At 38.1% G+C, this 16,889-nt stretch overlaps 1 long non-coding RNA gene across 6 annotated transcripts; it reads left to right on the forward strand.

Moving 5' to 3' along the window:
* Nucleotides 1–777: 777 nt before the first annotated feature.
* On the forward strand, nt 778–7,026 carry LOC136252937 (uncharacterized). Of its 6 annotated transcripts, none has more exons than XR_010699859.1 (7): nt 785–1,190; nt 1,239–1,763; nt 1,816–1,930; nt 6,513–6,560; nt 6,615–6,665; nt 6,706–6,792; nt 6,847–7,026. It is a non-coding gene; the product is annotated as an uncharacterized lncRNA (long non-coding RNA). The 6 variants fall into 6 exon arrangements; XR_010699860.1 differs by having other exon boundaries at nt 791–1,337; nt 1,409–1,763; XR_010699862.1 differs by having other exon boundaries at nt 778–1,763; nt 6,516–6,560.
* Nucleotides 7,027–16,889: the final 9,863 nt, after the last annotated feature.

The raw sequence follows: 16,889 nt of genomic DNA on the forward strand, positions 1-16,889 counted from the left end.
ACGGTATTTGTAATAGCTACTACAATGTCCGCTTTAGAAATTCAATGCTCTTTCCAACAGTAAAGTTTCTTGTAACATTAATCCATTAGTACTGCATAATAATGCCAATTAAATGCATACCAAGTGTTGAAACTTTCATTGCCATACCACATTAGTATTAAAAATTATGAGTTTAGGAAGTTTGAAAAAGTAGGCAAAAATCATGTGCCCACATGCCCAGTTTTCGCAGGCCCAGTCACATATATTGCTAAGTCACAGTGCTCTTTAAGCGCCTATATCATTATATTATTACGAGCAGTTGCATCATAGATAATATAGCGCGTATATTATTTATGGTTGCATGTAATGATTTGCTGACCCTGGAACTATGCTGGATATTGAATGTGCTAGCTAATTGATGCTATCTGTTAGTGCTGTTACTGAGACCTGAGATTTCCTGTGCCTTCGAGTCTACAGAGAAGATTTACACTGTTGTACTGTACGTTCCTTTTAGGCCCCTATTTGGTGATTATTAGTTTCTCATCCAGCCTTTCTAATTATTATGATGCGGGCGGGAGGGTATTACCATTATGCCATTATTTTATAATATTAACACACTGATGTACAGACCTTGCCCAAATTGTCTTTCTTTCTTACTACAAACATTTCCTTCACCAGCTGATTCTACTTTTCGTGATCGCCAACTGTTTTTCGACAATCAACTGAAAGCCTGCTTTGATGAAGTCGATAGAACACGATTGCAACTACACTGTTAAAACAGGGGAGTAACAGTAACTATGGGGAGTAAAATATTTTACTCTAAAAGGGGAGTTCGGATTACTAGGAGAGTAACAGTAACCCACTAAGGGTAAAGAGAACTCCAAGTGAGTGAAGGCACCAAACTGAAGAGTTCCCATTACCAGCTAGCTAGTAGCTAAGGTGAACTCAGTGAGCCAGTATACCTACTGAGCCCGGAATGAGCCACATGCAAGTTATAGCTTTCTCACTATGATATTTTCTCCATTAATTATCCAGTTCAATTCTAGCCACTCAATGTAAAAAGGAAAGTAATTATTTAGGCTTCCTTTTCAATGGCAGCCATTTACTCATGTTTTATTTTTGCAGACTAACCAAGACATGGTGAAGGAAACAGACAGTACGAAAGCAGGAGGACGAATTGTTACTCAAGAATCAAGAATATTTTGAAATACGTATGTATAATTATTAAATACCATTTCTACTACAAGCGCATTATTTAGAATGAAGAGTATTACCATAGAAACGGCTTCTTTAACAACAGAGCCGTGTTGAGTAGTTGAAAGCGGTTTGCTTCTCTGAGGAATTGTAGTGCTTAAAAGGTGGTACTAAAGTGTTTACTTGTTCGTGAATAATTACTGGACGTTCATTATCTCTTTCATTGTTTCTTCAGGTACGTTTGGGCTCATATCTGAGTCGTCTCATGTGACACGCCGAGTTTATTAAACTGGCTCCAATGGAAGTCACCACTGCTCGTGAGGGTTTAGGCGCCTTATCGTGACACGACAGAAATAGTTCAAAACTCGGGGAAATAGAATAAAATTCGGCGGACTCAGTCGTAGCTATCACTGCCGGACTAGCAAGTATTCAGCCCATCCAAGCTCACCGTTAGCTACTAGTATTCAGTGTGTAAGAAGTTGAAGACTTGAGGGAGGAGAGGAAAGCCACCTAGCTTAAACATGGCGTACATATCATGTCCGTTTGCTTTCAGCCTTTACGTTAGAAGCCGGACACAATGATATTGCCTGGTAAGGTCAGTAGCCTGTATCATTGTCAGTGGCTTTACATAATTACACGCAGATTCACTGGAATTAACTAGTAAGATGTATCGTCTGCAGTTAACAAGAATCTCTTTATGATACAATGTACATTGTGTGTCTTCGACTTCATCAACTTTCCAAGTTAATCTTGACTTGTAAGGAGATAATGTTTATCTAATCCAAAACAGCCAAGCTGTAAAAAAAGTGTGCGGCCCTCAGAAAGGCTATGGTGAAAAAAGATGTGAAATCCAAGGTGGCGGCCAAGAAATGGCTGTGATGGTAGGTTAATGGTAAAAATTTTAATAATGACAATTCAGGTAAATTTTGTGAAGCGGCACAAAAATTCACCTGAATTGTCGTTATTAAAATTTTTACCATTAACCTACCATCACAGCCATTTCTTGGCCGCCACCTTGGATTTCACATCTTTTTTCACCATAGCCTTTCTGAGGGCCGCACACTTTTTTTACAGCTTGGCTGTTTTGGATTAGATTTCATTTCTTTTTGTATTTGTATACCCCAAAGCCGGCCTATGGCCAGCTTTGGGACTTTTTTAACCTATGTTTTTTTTCTTTACTACAGGAAGAAGAAAAGATGAAGTAGATGTACTTTAAATATTTTATCAGTAAATGTACAAATTATATATATAATACATATGTGACTGGATTTGCGAAAAGGGGCTTTCCACACACAATTTGCCAACTTTGACAATTGATAACTTCAGATTGGAAAGAGCTATTGCCTTGAAATTTGGGCAGTGGTGGTTTCTTTGCAGCTGAACTCTCTACATGATGGTTTCTTTGTAGCTGAACTCTCTACAAGGTAATTTCTTCTAGCTGATCTCTCTACAGAGAGATTTGTTTGTAGTTGAACTATCTACAAGGTAACTTCTTCTAGCTGATCTCTCTACAGGGTGATTTGTTTGTAGCTGAACTATCTACAAGGTAACTTCTTCTAGCTGATCTCTCTACGGGTGATTTGTTTGCAGCTGAGTTCTTTACAGAATGGTTTCTTTGTAGCTGAACTCTCTAAAAGGTAACTTCTTCTAATTGATCTTTCTACAGGGCAATTTGTTTGTGGCAGAATTTTATACAGGGTGATTTCTTTGCAGCTGAACTCTCTACATGGTGGTTTCTTTGTAGCTGAACTCTCTACAAGGTATATAACTTCTTCTAGCTGATCTCTCTACAGGGTGATTAGTTTGTAGCTGAACTATCTACAAGGTAACTTCTTCTAGCTGATCTCTCTACAGGGTGATTTGTTTGTAGCTGAACGATCTACAAGGTAACTTCTTCTAGCTGATCTCTCTACAGGGTGGTTTCTTTGTAGCTGAACTCTCTAAAAGGTAACTTCTTCTAACTGATCTTTCTACAGGGTAATTTGTTTGTGGCTGCATTTTCTACAGGGTGATTTCTTTGCAGCTGAACTCTCTACAAAGTAATTTCTTCTAGCTGATCTCTCTACAGGGTGATTTGTTCGTAGCTGAATTCTGTACAGGTGATTTGTTTCTTTGTAGCTGAACTCTCTACAAGGTAACTTCTTCTAACTGATCTTTCTACAGGGCAATTTCTTTGTGGCAGAATTTTATACAGGGTGATTTCTTTGCAGCTGAACTCTCTACATGGTGGTTTCTTTGTAGCTGAACTCTCTACAAGGTAACTTCTTCTAGCTGATCTCTCTACAGGGTGATTTTGTTTGTAGCTGAATTCTGTACAGGTGATTTGTTTGCAGCTGAGCTCTTTACAGAATGGTTTCTTTGTAGCTGGCCTCTCAACAAGATAATTTCTTCTAGCTGATCTCTCTACAGGGAGATCTGTTTGTAGCTGAACTATCTACAAGGTAACTTCTTCTAACTGATCTTTCTACAGGGCAATTTGTTTGTGGCAGAATTTTATACAGGGTGATTTCTTTGCAGCTGAACTCTCTACATGGTGGTTTCTTTGTAGCTGAACTCTCTACAAAGTAATTTCTTCTAGCTGATCTCTCTACAGTGTGATTTGTTTGTAGCTGAACGATCTACAAGGTAACTTCTTCTAGCTGATCTCTCTACAGGGTGATTTGTTTGTAGCTGAACTCTCTGCAAGGTAACTTCTTCTAGCTGATCTCTCTACAGTGTGATTTGTTTGTAGCTGAACGATCTACAAGGTAACTTCTTCTAGCCGATCTCTCTACAGGGTGATTTGTTTGTAGCTGAATTCTGTACAGGTGATTTGTTTGCAGCTAAGCTCTTTACAGAATGGTTTCTTTGTAGCTGAACTCTCTAAAAGGTAACTTCTTCTAACTGATCTTTCTACAGGGCAATTTGTTTGTGGCTGAATTTTCTACAGGGTGATTTCTTTGCAGCTGAACTCTCTACTTGGTGGTTTCTTTGTAGCTGAACTATGTACAAGGTAATTTCTTCTAGCTGATCTCTCTACAGGGTGATTTGTTTGTAGCTGAATTCTGTACAGGTGATTTGTTTGCAGCTGAGCTCTAAACAGAATGGTTTCGTTGTAGCTGAACTCTCTACAAGGTAACTTTTCTAGCTGATGTCTCTACAAGGTGACTAGTTTGTAGCTGAACTCTCTACATGGTGGTTTCTTTGTAACTGAACTTTCTACAAGGTGACTTCTTCTAGCTGATCTTTCTACAGGGTGATTTGTTTGTAGCTGAACTCTCTACAAGGTAACTTATTCTAGCTGATCTCTCTACAGGGAGATTTGTTTGTAGCTGAACTCTCTACAGGTAATTTGTTTGAAACTGAACACTCTAAATGATGGTTTCTTTGTAGCTGAACTCTCTACAAGTTAACTTCTTCTAGCTGATTTCTCTACAGGGTGATTTGCTTGTAGCTGAACTATCTACATGGTGGTTTCTTTGTAACTGAACTTTCTACAAGGTGACTTCTTCTAGCTGATCTTTCTACAGGGTGATTTGTTTGTAGCTGAACTCTCTACAAGGTAACTTATTCTAGCTGATCTCTCTACAGGGAGATTTGTTTGTAGCTGAACTCTCACAGGTGATTTGTTTGAAACTGAACTCTCTAAATTATGGTTTCTTTGTAGCTGAACTCTCTCAAGGTAACTTCTTCTAGCTGATGTCTTTACAGGGTCACTAGTTTGTAGCTGAATTCTCTACATGGTGGTTTCTTTGTAACTGAACTCTCTACAAAGTAACTTTTTCTAGCTCATCTTTCTACAGGGTGATTTATTTGTAGCTGAATTCTGTACAGGTGATTTGTTTGCAGCTGAGCTCTTTAAAGAATGGTTTCTTTGTAGCTGAACTTTCTACAAAGTAACTTCTTCTAGCTGATGTCTCTACAAGGTCACTAGTTTGTAGCTGAGCTCTCTACATGGTGGTTTCTTTGTAACTGAACTCTCTACAAGGTGACCTCTTCTAGCTGATCTTTCTACAGGGTGATTTGTTTGAAGCTGAACTCTCTACATGATACGAGGTAACTTCTTCTAGCTGATCTCTCTATAGGGAGATTTGTTTGTAGCTGAACTCTCTACATGATGGTTTCTTTGTAGCTGAACTCTCTACAAGGTAACTTCTTCTAGCTAATCTCTCTACAGGGAGATTTGTTTGTAGCTGAACTCTCTACATGATGGTTTCTTTGTAGCTGAACTCTCTGCAAGGTAACTTCTTCTATTGATCTCTCCACAGGGCGATTTGTTTGTAGCTGAACTCTCTACATGGTGGTTTCTTTGTAGCTGAACTCTACAAGGTGATTTTTTCTAGCTGAACTATCTCTTTCCACAGTTGCATGAACTCCCTACAAGGTAACTTCTTCTAGCTGATCTCTCTACTGGGTGACTTGTGCGTAGCTGATCTCTATACAGGTTTCTTATTTCTAGCTGATCTCTTGAATTCTCTTCAGGGTGACTGCTCTATTAGGATGACTGCTCTATTAGAGTATCTCGATCTCGCACTTGCTGCACCAAGTTGGATTTCGTGTTATAACTCCGTGGCTTTAAGTCTGATTCTTCTACACCATTGATGAGCCTTTCTAAGATGATTACTCCATCTGTACAACGATTTTCAAAGCATTATCCCAAGCGGTTTATCTGGTAGGCGTGGCAAGCAGTCGTTTTTTATTAGCTAATCTCGATTGCGTAATTGTTACACACTGTTGGTTTTTTTGTTGTATCTTCCTGTTTTTTAGCTCGATTTCTTTCAAACCACAAAAGATTTGAGGTTCAATAGTTAACCTATTCACCCACCGATTTTCAGCTTCTTCCCATACGCGGTTTACCCTGTAGGCATGACAACATATTGGTGTTATTTTTCGTGAATAATCGCTCATAACTCTTTGCCTGTTTATCGTATTCCAGCCAAAGTTGGTACAGAGATGCGCCCTTATATCCCCCTTCTGTGTGCCAAATTTCAAGGCAATCGGATATGGCGTTCGAGTTTTATAGCAGTTTTTGTAAGTGTGCAACAAGAAAAAGAAAAATAAGAAGAAGAAGAAAAAAAAAAAAAACGAAGAAACTGAGCCAATTTTTGAAGTCGCATATCTCGGGAACACGCGAAGCGATTTCGCTCAAATTTGGAATGTGGAGTGCTGCAGTTGGGGGGCATGTCCACAGCAAAAATCATCTTGTTTCATCAAGGAAGCACAGAGCTACGGAGGTGCGAAAATTGCGTTTTCTTTCTTCCTGTCAATATACTCACGGGTGTTACGCGCCGGCTTCTTGGGCCGTACGACACACTACCGTGTGTCTTGATAGTTACATAAGCACATATTTACTTTTTTAGCAGGGATACCTCAATGTCACTGAGAACATAGAATTTAAACAACATCCAGTAAGTGTGTTAACATACAGTGACTGTACATCAATTTGTAAATATATATTACAGGTGCCACAAGAAATCGGTGAACAAGTAGACAAACAAAATGATGAACTCCAGGTAGCAAATAAGTGCTGTTTTACGTGATAGCAACTGTTAGTTTACACTATACCAATGCTGCTGGTCTAGCAGAATTGTTTTTACAACTTTGTTGGCAACTGCGTGTGACGTACCTTCAGCTATACCGGTAACAAGTATGTGATTGTCAAATATTTCTTTACTATACTGCTATTTACTACAGCTGATAACATGTCATGTGGTAGGCAGTGACTCCAGTGAAGTGGCAGTGAAGCGTCGTTTGCTGATGATGAAGCCTTGCTACTGATCTCTCTTTTTAGTGGCTTTCCATGAGCTGGATATTGTAAACATTTTGTTACAGTTTTGCTATATGTCTTTAACATCATTTGAGATTTTATACGGAGTTATTTGCAGAATTTCATGGAGTAAAGGAAACACCTTGCATGCTTATGTGAACTCTCCTAGAGTAACTAAAACTCCCTACAATAGATTTTTCGAAGGGTTCCTGTTACTCCTTTGCAGGGTGTTAGTTACTCTCCACAAAAATATAGGGGTGTTAAATCCTCCCTACACTGGGAACTCCCCTAGGGGAGTAATGGTTACTCCTTATTTTTAACAGTGTAGTACTGCAGCAATTTGCTAAGGAGAACAACAGTTCTCTGGCGATATAAAGCGCACTGTAGCGTTCATCAACAAAAAATTATACTCGGTATGGTATCACGTGTTCTTCTGAGCATGCACAGAGTAAATAATGGCTTACCATGCGGTAGCTTAAGATGGATGCGAGCGGTGGATGAGAAACTAATAATCACCAAATAGGGGCCTTATTGTATGTATCTTGGTATGTATGAACAATGTATAGCTATGGAACAACATTTCCCTACTTAGGTGGCCTCCCCAAAGTTGGCTCCGAGCGTGGCGCTTGCGGGCCGGAATCTGGGTGGTCTGCGGATCAAGTCACGATGGGGTTGGCGTTTTTTTTTCAGCCCTTCTAGGTATTTGTCCCGTTTTACTTTAGGTAGCGATTCCGGAATTCCGTAAATTTTGCATAAAATTTTCTCCGTGAATCTTCCATTGGAGAGTTGGCACAATCAATTCGCTGCCATACGAGTAATTGATCAAACAATTGGATCGTTTTTAGGGTTTCTGGGGGCAAGGAATACGATGGTGCAGTTAGTTTTCTGCTACAAATATGTTTGTGCGGAGTTATGTTCTCTTTGCAAGAAACAACCCAGCACATGTTAGTTACACCAAGGTGAACATTTTTGTCCATGTAGTTTTCAATATTACTATGCTAAAAGTCAGCAAATTTGCACCACAAATAGCTCATCTCTTTGATGCACCATTTTGGTAGCTGTCAAGGAGCTGCACATTAAGAGAAAAAATAATCATATAAGCAGCTATAAATCAACAGTACAACTCATTGCTTTGTATGCACATTGTATTATTGAGTGGAGGTGACTGGTACAGAGTGGTTGCACTTCACCATGCGTATGCTGTATTGACATCCACAAGATGCTAAATGCATACAACTATTTAATGGCTTTCTATGGAGGTGACCTTTATTCAGAGGGTCTTACAAGTACGGTTACACTGTGGCCCATGTATTAAGGTATTTATAACAGAAAACAGAAGTTCAAAATGTAATAGCAAAGCTCAGCTATAAGCATTTGTTCAATTGTGCCATTTTTGGGACCTTTTTCAATGGAAAGATGTGGAGAAAATTTTGCCTATTTTAATGGACAAAATTGCTTATAACTCCATCATTCTATCACGGATTTTTAAAACCTAAGTGTTTATGAGATCCTTAGGGAGTACTGCACAAGGCTATGCTAAATAAAAACTATTTCCATTAATTTTAAAATTCTCCCGGAATCGCTACTTTAGGATATTTAGCTCAAAATTTTTCGATTAGGCTCCTAGGCTATGGGTAAACACCTCGAACAGGCTCTGCCTTCTGTGTACACCCTCCAGTGCCTAACTGGTAAAGTAATAACAATAGCAATATCATGGGGCCCCACTTCGGGGCCCAAGGCAATTTGCCCCAGTTGCCCCCCCTGTCGGCGGCCCTGTATCGTTGTCAAATCGCAGTGCTTTGCTGCCTTCAATACCATATTGGATTCTCAGCTGTTTTGTGTTTGCGCGGTTGCTACTCTAGTATTATTATTATTATTATTATTATTATTAGTGATTATTGTACAGAAAGGTGAGTGTAAAAGTAGTAATAGATTACTAAACTGTTCTTGAATTGAGACAAGGATTCTGACATCACCACGACACTTGGTAACCTGTTCCACATACAAATAGTTAATGGAAAAAATGAATGTTTATTATGAGTCAACCCTGGTAGCTGGCTGAATGAATCTATGAGGATGGCCTCGGGAGATGTTGTAAATGTTTAAGTTGGAGTAAGTTAGTGGTAAATTATGCTGGATATAAATAAGTCCATGGATAATTTTGTACATCATTATCAATTTCATCTGGTCTCTTCCTTCATGTAAAGTGGGCCAGTCTAGCAGTTGTAGGATGCTGGAATTTAGTAATTTACATCTGAAAGAATCAATTATTGGTTTATGACTGTATTCATGGATTTCTGGCTGATTCACCACTATTCTTTCCTGCCAGGTTTAATATCAGTTTACTGTCTCTATATAACACGTGTCTTGTTGAATCTCAGTCTAACCAGGTCTCAGTGATATCCTGGTTTTGTGCTGACTGGGTGGCTTGGACAGTTGCCAGTTGTACTAGTACTGTTCAGGGGCAGATCCAGGGCCTGGAAAGGGGAGGGGCACAAACAGGCCAAGTTGTAAGTGGTTGGGGGGACCCAGATTCTCTTGTTAGTAGCTGCATTTTTGAAGCAGCAAATAATACAACTCATAGTAGTATCTCACTGTTGATTTTTACTATTTGCAGATGGTTGTGAAGTCTTAAAAGCTGTTTAAAGGCTCTTAATGTCTTAAACAACAGCAACACGATAATTATTTTTAGAGGCGCTTAGTATGCATGAAGGTGCTGGGTGACAATTTCATAGTTAGTTTGACTTTGGTTCGATCACTTTGGTTCGATAACTTTGGTTTCAGGTGAATTTGTAGTAAAATGTACATATTTTCATGAATTTTATAAACTGATCTTGGCTTGACAAAGTCTAGTATTTTAAACAGAAGTATGGCTCCTCCACAAGGTGGGGGGGGGGGGGGGGGGGCATTTGCCCCAAATGCCCCATCCTGGATCCACCATCAATAATATTGCTGTTATTTTCCTTTGACCGCTCAATGACCATTGGCACTTCCGAATCAGTTGTACATTGCCACTAGCTATGTGAACCTTCTATTACGAGTTGAATGGACAGAGATTGTAACACTGTTATGCTGATCTCATTCAAAAGCAAATCACATGCAGTTTAGTCTACATACACTAAGAAGCTGGATCTTTCTCCACCATTCCCACATCTACACCATTGCCACATCTACAAACATGCATGTAGAGGTGTCATATATACACTGTATATACATAGTAACAATTGTTGGGTATAGTGATAATTCACACGTAGCTAACTATATACTTCAGTAAGCAAACCTGGGACCAAAAAGTATGGGTTTGGAAATGATCCATCTGCAATTGCTAGAACAACCATAAACAGTTAAGGTATCACTAATTTAAATGTCAATATTTCCTATAGATCTAAGAGCAGTGCTTCAGTTTTTGTAAATGTACATATTATTTGGAGTCATTAGATTACTGGGAAGTGACCGTAGTAGCATGATATCAATAGAGTAGGAAATGGTATGTATCATGTATGAGGGTATTAAATATTGTAAACTTAACTGGTTTTGTTTGAGTTGTACTAGCTGCTGTAGATATCTTCATGCACATGTAATTGTGGGCGCACACCTGGTGTACTGAAATTAATCTGTTTCTATATTTTGCATTGTATTTCAGTTTCAAAAATAATGACAGATTTTACATTTTAGTGCATAGAGTCAAAAATACACACCACTCGAGCAAGTATGGAAACATTTTATGTACCTACATTTTGTGACACAGGAATCAGTCTCATCACAATGCCTGAACTTGAATGGATATTGTGCCAGTTTCCAGCATAAATGGCTATTTGACCAGCAGTCAACCAACTAACAAATACCTTAGTTGCATGAAAGTAAATTCAGGTGAGAGTTGACGGTTAGTGTAGGAAGAGGGTTGGATTTAGCTTTGGTCCTTGTTCACCCCCGGTATTGAGGTTTCTGAATGTAATTTACATTTGTAAGACTAAAGGAGATGACAGCGCTGTGAGTAGTACACTGGTGATCCCAGGTTTTGACATTTATACATTTTTAAATTCACTTGAGGTAACTATTGGCTAATATTTTACTCATGTGACTCAGTGCTGCTGGCACAATATCCACTGCTTACATATTAGATGTACATGATTGCATATAGCTTGCGATAGAACCACTCAAAAAGGATTCCTTTCAAAATATGAACACCTAGTTTGATAGCTAATCATGAAAATTCCTATGCTTGCGTTGGATATGGTTTAGTCCCAAGATGTCCGTGGTTCCACTATGCTCACATCACAGTGTAATTATGCGCTGCATATAGCCAATGTTAGACTGTAGAACTAAGTTACCTATTAGTAAGTGTTCATTATTATACAGCACATTTGTAGGCCAGTAACAATAATGGAGAATATGCCAAAGTTGCTAGTGTAGATTGGCTATTCAGTACATGGTAACTCAGTAAATAGAATAGTAATTAGAATACGTACCGGGATGGTGAATTATTTATTTTATTTATTATCTAATTTATCCAAAGAGGAAGCGGTGGCACCATAAGGCTATTCCTGCTGCACAAGGGTGCTTCCCCAATAAAACGTTCAAAAAGAGTATTGCCGGCACCTCATATACAGGTTCTGTCCTCTGTGTTCACCCTCCAGTGCCTGACTGATAAACAGCACAATACGGCAGATAGACACCACACTGGCAATTGAGGCTGGCTTCGACCATAGCATTTAGGCCACTCCAAGAAAATTCATAATTTCCAACAGTTTCCCGCCCACATGCAGATTCTCTTCCCACATGGTCATTCATTATATTGTTGTCAACTGAACATTTTATCCTGTGATTGCATAGCAATAACTAGTTCAGCATTCAGAAAGCCCAGCCTTTCACTGTTCAGGTTCTTAGTTTAAATATTCTTACCTGTAAGTTTAGCCTGGCTAGTTATGAATTCCGAAAATTTGTGGAAATATCTATAATGAATAATGAACTGCCCGCCCGCATGTATTTTTGAGGTCAATGAAATAGGAAACAAGGAATTTTCTTGCAGTGGCCCTTCAGATGTGCAGACAATATTGCCAAATCCTTGGCCAAATCTCTAACATGGTGCTGTTTACCTTGATACAGCAAGCTAGTTATGTGTTAACATTTAATAGCCAGGGTCGCCCACAGGGGGGCAACTGGGGCATTTTGCCCCAGGCCCCAGCCTGCCCTTCAACACCTGTTTAAAAATCCATTGACTCTAATAGAGCAGTCAGGTCTAGATACTCTAATAGAACAGTCACAGCATTCTTCAGAGGAACAGTGTAGCAAGCTTATAAATAAGGAGATATGGTTGGTAAGGGATAGCTATTGTCATTGTCAGCATGTAATGACCTTTTTCTTTTTTTTTAACTCTTTGCCCTGGGCTCCGGGTGGCCCTACAATAACGTTATGACCTCTGGAGGACAACACCGAAAATGACAAAACAATAACCACTGAACAGTAAAAATTCAATATTTCAAAATATTTAAATCTTTTAAAATCTCTGTTCAATCTTGAATCTTTGACAAGGTTTACTGAATCTCGAATCTATGTATTGCATTGCAGACAACCCCAGCTAATTTCATGTGAGCTGTTTCTGCTGATTTTGACATTAAAATGCAGCCTGGACATTTCAACAACCTTGAGTATAATCTAGCTACACAAAGAAAGCAGAAATACACCTGTGACAAGAAAGAGCCAGCTTTATTAACTTATAAACAAAAGGTTAAGGAATTTGTGCAGCCGGCGTGTGAGAAGCAGTGATATTCAGACACCAGCCAGGATATATTCTGTGAAGATCAATGAAATACATGGATTCATCAACATTGCAAAGGACTATTATATTGCCAGTGGTGATCATGAGTTTAAAGGATCTGTTGTACAAATAAAAGAAATATTTTGTCAAACCTTGCCAAATTCAACTGTGGAGTTTTGGCATTGGTCTCAAGTATTAATATTGACTTCAAGTTTAGCATCTTCAAGTATCCCCATGCATGCAATGTCCTAGAAATGTTAACCAACCACACCCTTGGCCATGCACACACGGTGACACCATGCAACAGACCAAGATGTATTATTATAATTATGAAGTTGGCTTTTCTTTTGGAAGACTTCCATCTTGGATTTCTATTGACTGGAAAATTTTACTGTCTGCAACCCAAAACCTAGACCCACATATTAATGAATGAATTTTCTACACACCTTTGGTTCAACAATGTAATTCTTGGTAATAGGAGAGAGAAGTTCAGTTGGTCAGAGAAGGCAGTTTACCCAAGAAACACATACCAACAAGAAACTCTAAGTTATGTTTGTGCATATAATGCCATATATATTATAGCAAATGTGATGTAGTTTATGCTTTTCGATATTGTATTATATCGTTTGATTTTTTTGCTGATATTGAAAAGTATCGATATATTTTTCAGAATTCGATATTTCAATACGATACATCACGTGATCTGAATTAGTTTTAAAATTTGCATTTTAGCTTATTTAATATAATTGTAGCTTTCCATTACCTTCAGCAATTTCAAATCACTATTAATCTTGTGTATGTGGGCGGGAAATCTCCACTGTATAGCCATAGCTACCTACTATCAAATTATGTAAGAAAACTAGCAACGTACACGTGCAAATTAATGTTATAATATCGTATCGAAAAGTATCAATTTTAGTCCATATCGTATCAATATCATATCGTTCTGAAAATCTACTAATGACAACTAACCCCACAATCGATCCTATGTTTATTTCTACCCATGCCATGGTTTAGGTCATGATTCCGTTCCGTTCCGTAGAATAGACCGAGGAATAGCTAGACCCCACCATGCTTTCTTACTGTAGCTAAGACCATACCTATTTGAAGTTGTTGCTCGGACCCGACCGACCCAATTTTGCACAGATTTTAACTAAGAAAAAAAATTAGAACACGTGACACCTTTAAAAATTGCTATAAAAGATCGAGATACGTACTTTTATTAGAAAAGTCAGTTGGTACGATTTTGATTTCAAATATAATGCTAGCTATCTGTAAACGTAAAACCAGTGTGTTCCTCACCCCTGGCAAATAAAATCTATGATAGCATCAGTGCAATGCTCATTGATCTACTAGTGCACTTGTCAATTTCATGCCCCACTCCCGGGCATCCCCACACCCCGGGTAGGGATTTGACATTGCTTCTTGTCCCCACCCCTGGGGCAATTGACAGTTGTCCAATTCACTGACCGGTTTCCGGTAGTTGTATTTCTAAACAATAAAATCACACTCGATATAATTTTACTAGTTACAGGTGTATACCAGGTTTATTACTAGTCGCATGCATGAAATACATGCTTAGTCATCCTTGTGGTATTGTCAAATCCCCTACCAAGGGAATGGGGACATAGTGGGGATTTGACAGCCGATTTTGCCCCAGTAGTGGGGAATTTGACACCACGATTTGTCAAATCCCCTGTATTCCCCACCCTCCCCCGGGGTGGGGGTGGGGCATGAAATTGACAAGTGCATAGCTAGCTATGTTTATCCATTTTTCATAAGAAGAGATTTAATAGGTCTGCATACAGCTTTAATGTGACTTACTGATCTATTATAAGGCTTGTAACCAGAAATCATAAACATGTAAATATCTAAAAATAAGAATATTTTAGTTAGTAGCTGTATTTTTTACCTACCAACTGACCCATTTTGTTGTAAATTGTTGTAAAATAAATCCGAGCAACAACTTTTCAAATAGGTATGGCCTAAATACATTTTTTTGGTACTGTGTAACTAATCTTCTCATTAGTTTTGTACTGTATAGTAGCTACATATAGGCCAGTGATGTATTTTCCTGAGTTTTGTATATGTGTTTTGTTCATGTAGCTAATATACATACTTTCTGGGCCTGCACATGCATGGGTACTTCCCCAAAATATTACATACACATACAAGACACACAGCTAACTACATATACAAATAAAAAGTTAAACAGCACACTAGCTATAGCCTTTTGGTCAGGGCCACCTGTGAATTAGATAATCAAATAAAACAAAACAAAAATAGCAGTACAATAAAATTGCTGAAGTCAAAATTGCCAATACATCTTTACATACTGTATGTATGAACCCAAAGAACAAATAAACACAACAAAAAAGACTGATCTGCCTAATGAATGAATAGGTGTAGGCACTTTAGCATCATGCTAGCATATTATTAGGCAGAATTGACTTGTAGAAACTGAAGTGATAAGGTTGACATATACCCTAATAGAACATGCAGCCAGCTACATTATACATGACTGTTTTATTAGAGTATATTAATAATATTTCACAAAGCAGACAAATTGTTAAAGTCATTATAAATAGCACTGGAGTCCCCCATATCAAGACCATCTATATTCCTTCAGAGAAGTCTGAACCTTGGGCTAGCTACCTGGACTGGAGTATCAGTGTACACCCCTTATTAAAGAATCCATCAATTGGAAGTGGCACAGCACAGGGCAGCAGGCTTTGTCCCTGGTCAAGAAGCAATTGTAGTCATCTGATTTAAAGTGGTGTTCACTAGCTAGAGAGTAGAAACTAGAAGAAAACACTCTTGTTTTTAATTTATTTGCTTAAACTCTTATAGTTCACATGCCTCATGAATAATGTTATTATATATTGTATACGGTATTCTCCTAGGATTATAAGAACCATATAGCTACATTCACTCCATCCAGCTACTACTGTAGGCCTGAGTCAAATATGCTCAAAATTTTGCCCAAAATACTTTCAGAAATTTCCCTAAATTTCCACCTATGATGCTCTTTAGTGTTCGAGTAGCAACATTTCTTACAATCATCTTGGAACATTTTAATCAGTGCACTGTGAAAAAGGTGGGATATAAGATGGTATTTCCAGTGGCTTATTGAATACAAATAAGCTTTAATATAAACCCTGTATTATACTCATGTTATACTTTAGTATAATGCATACTATGCTATTACATATATGGTTTCAGTTTATTTACCACATTACCTGAAATATCTTATATCTAGTATAATGCCCACACTATACCATCACATATATGGTTTCAGTATGTTTAACACATTAACTAAAGCCTTACATGAGATTGTTAGTATAATACAGGTTATATCAAGCTTTTTTGTAATCAATAAGCCACTGGAAATATCATCTTATATATATCCCTCTTTTTTTCAGTGGTGAATGCTCTATTAGAGTATTTCACTACAGAGTGAGTTTTCTATTAGAGAGTATCGATCTAAGGAGCTATGTACAATGCATTTAAGTGCTCTAGTACAATTTTCACTTTCCACTGACTGCTTTATTAGGGAGTTAGCTATTGATTTATTTTCACAGAATAAAGCTCCATAGTTTGAAATATCCACCTAGTGTGCTAGCATACTACTCCAGCTTATACTATGCTGCTGGCATATTTTGACGCAGGCCTACTACTAAGACCCCATAATTATACTCCAGAACCTGGTCCCCATGCCATATAAGACTGATTAGAATGGCTAATTTAGATAATGTAACTAGAAGGGTTGCAATTTTTAGTAAGCTTGTTTTGTAACTAGTGCTATAATGACACAGAATACAAGACTACGTTGATCACAAGGTGAAAATATTATTGATCATCTTTCATCAATTTTTCAGTGCTGCACCATTGTTAAAATTGATAGTTGGTGCTGATATTCCTGATGATGATGCTGGAGTGGTAGTAAAAATATGGAGTAAGTAATATTATACCTTCTATCCCACTGAATTGAAGCCTTACATCAACGTAAAAAAAAGTTATAGGATATGGTAGTTAAACCCCGGGAATGGAAGTTAACCCCAGCAGTTCAGAATCCTTAAATAATAGACAGACTATATTAGCAGTACTGATATGATGACAGATATAGCAAGCACAACTTTACTAGCCTCATTATAGTTCTTTATGAAGTAAAATTCTTCAAAGTGTGGGATAGGAGCATGTCATAACTATAGT

Source organism: Dysidea avara, chromosome 4 (genome assembly GCF_963678975.1).
Source record: "Dysidea avara chromosome 4, odDysAvar1.4, whole genome shotgun sequence".
Taxonomy (NCBI): domain Eukaryota; kingdom Metazoa; phylum Porifera; class Demospongiae; order Dictyoceratida; family Dysideidae; genus Dysidea; species Dysidea avara.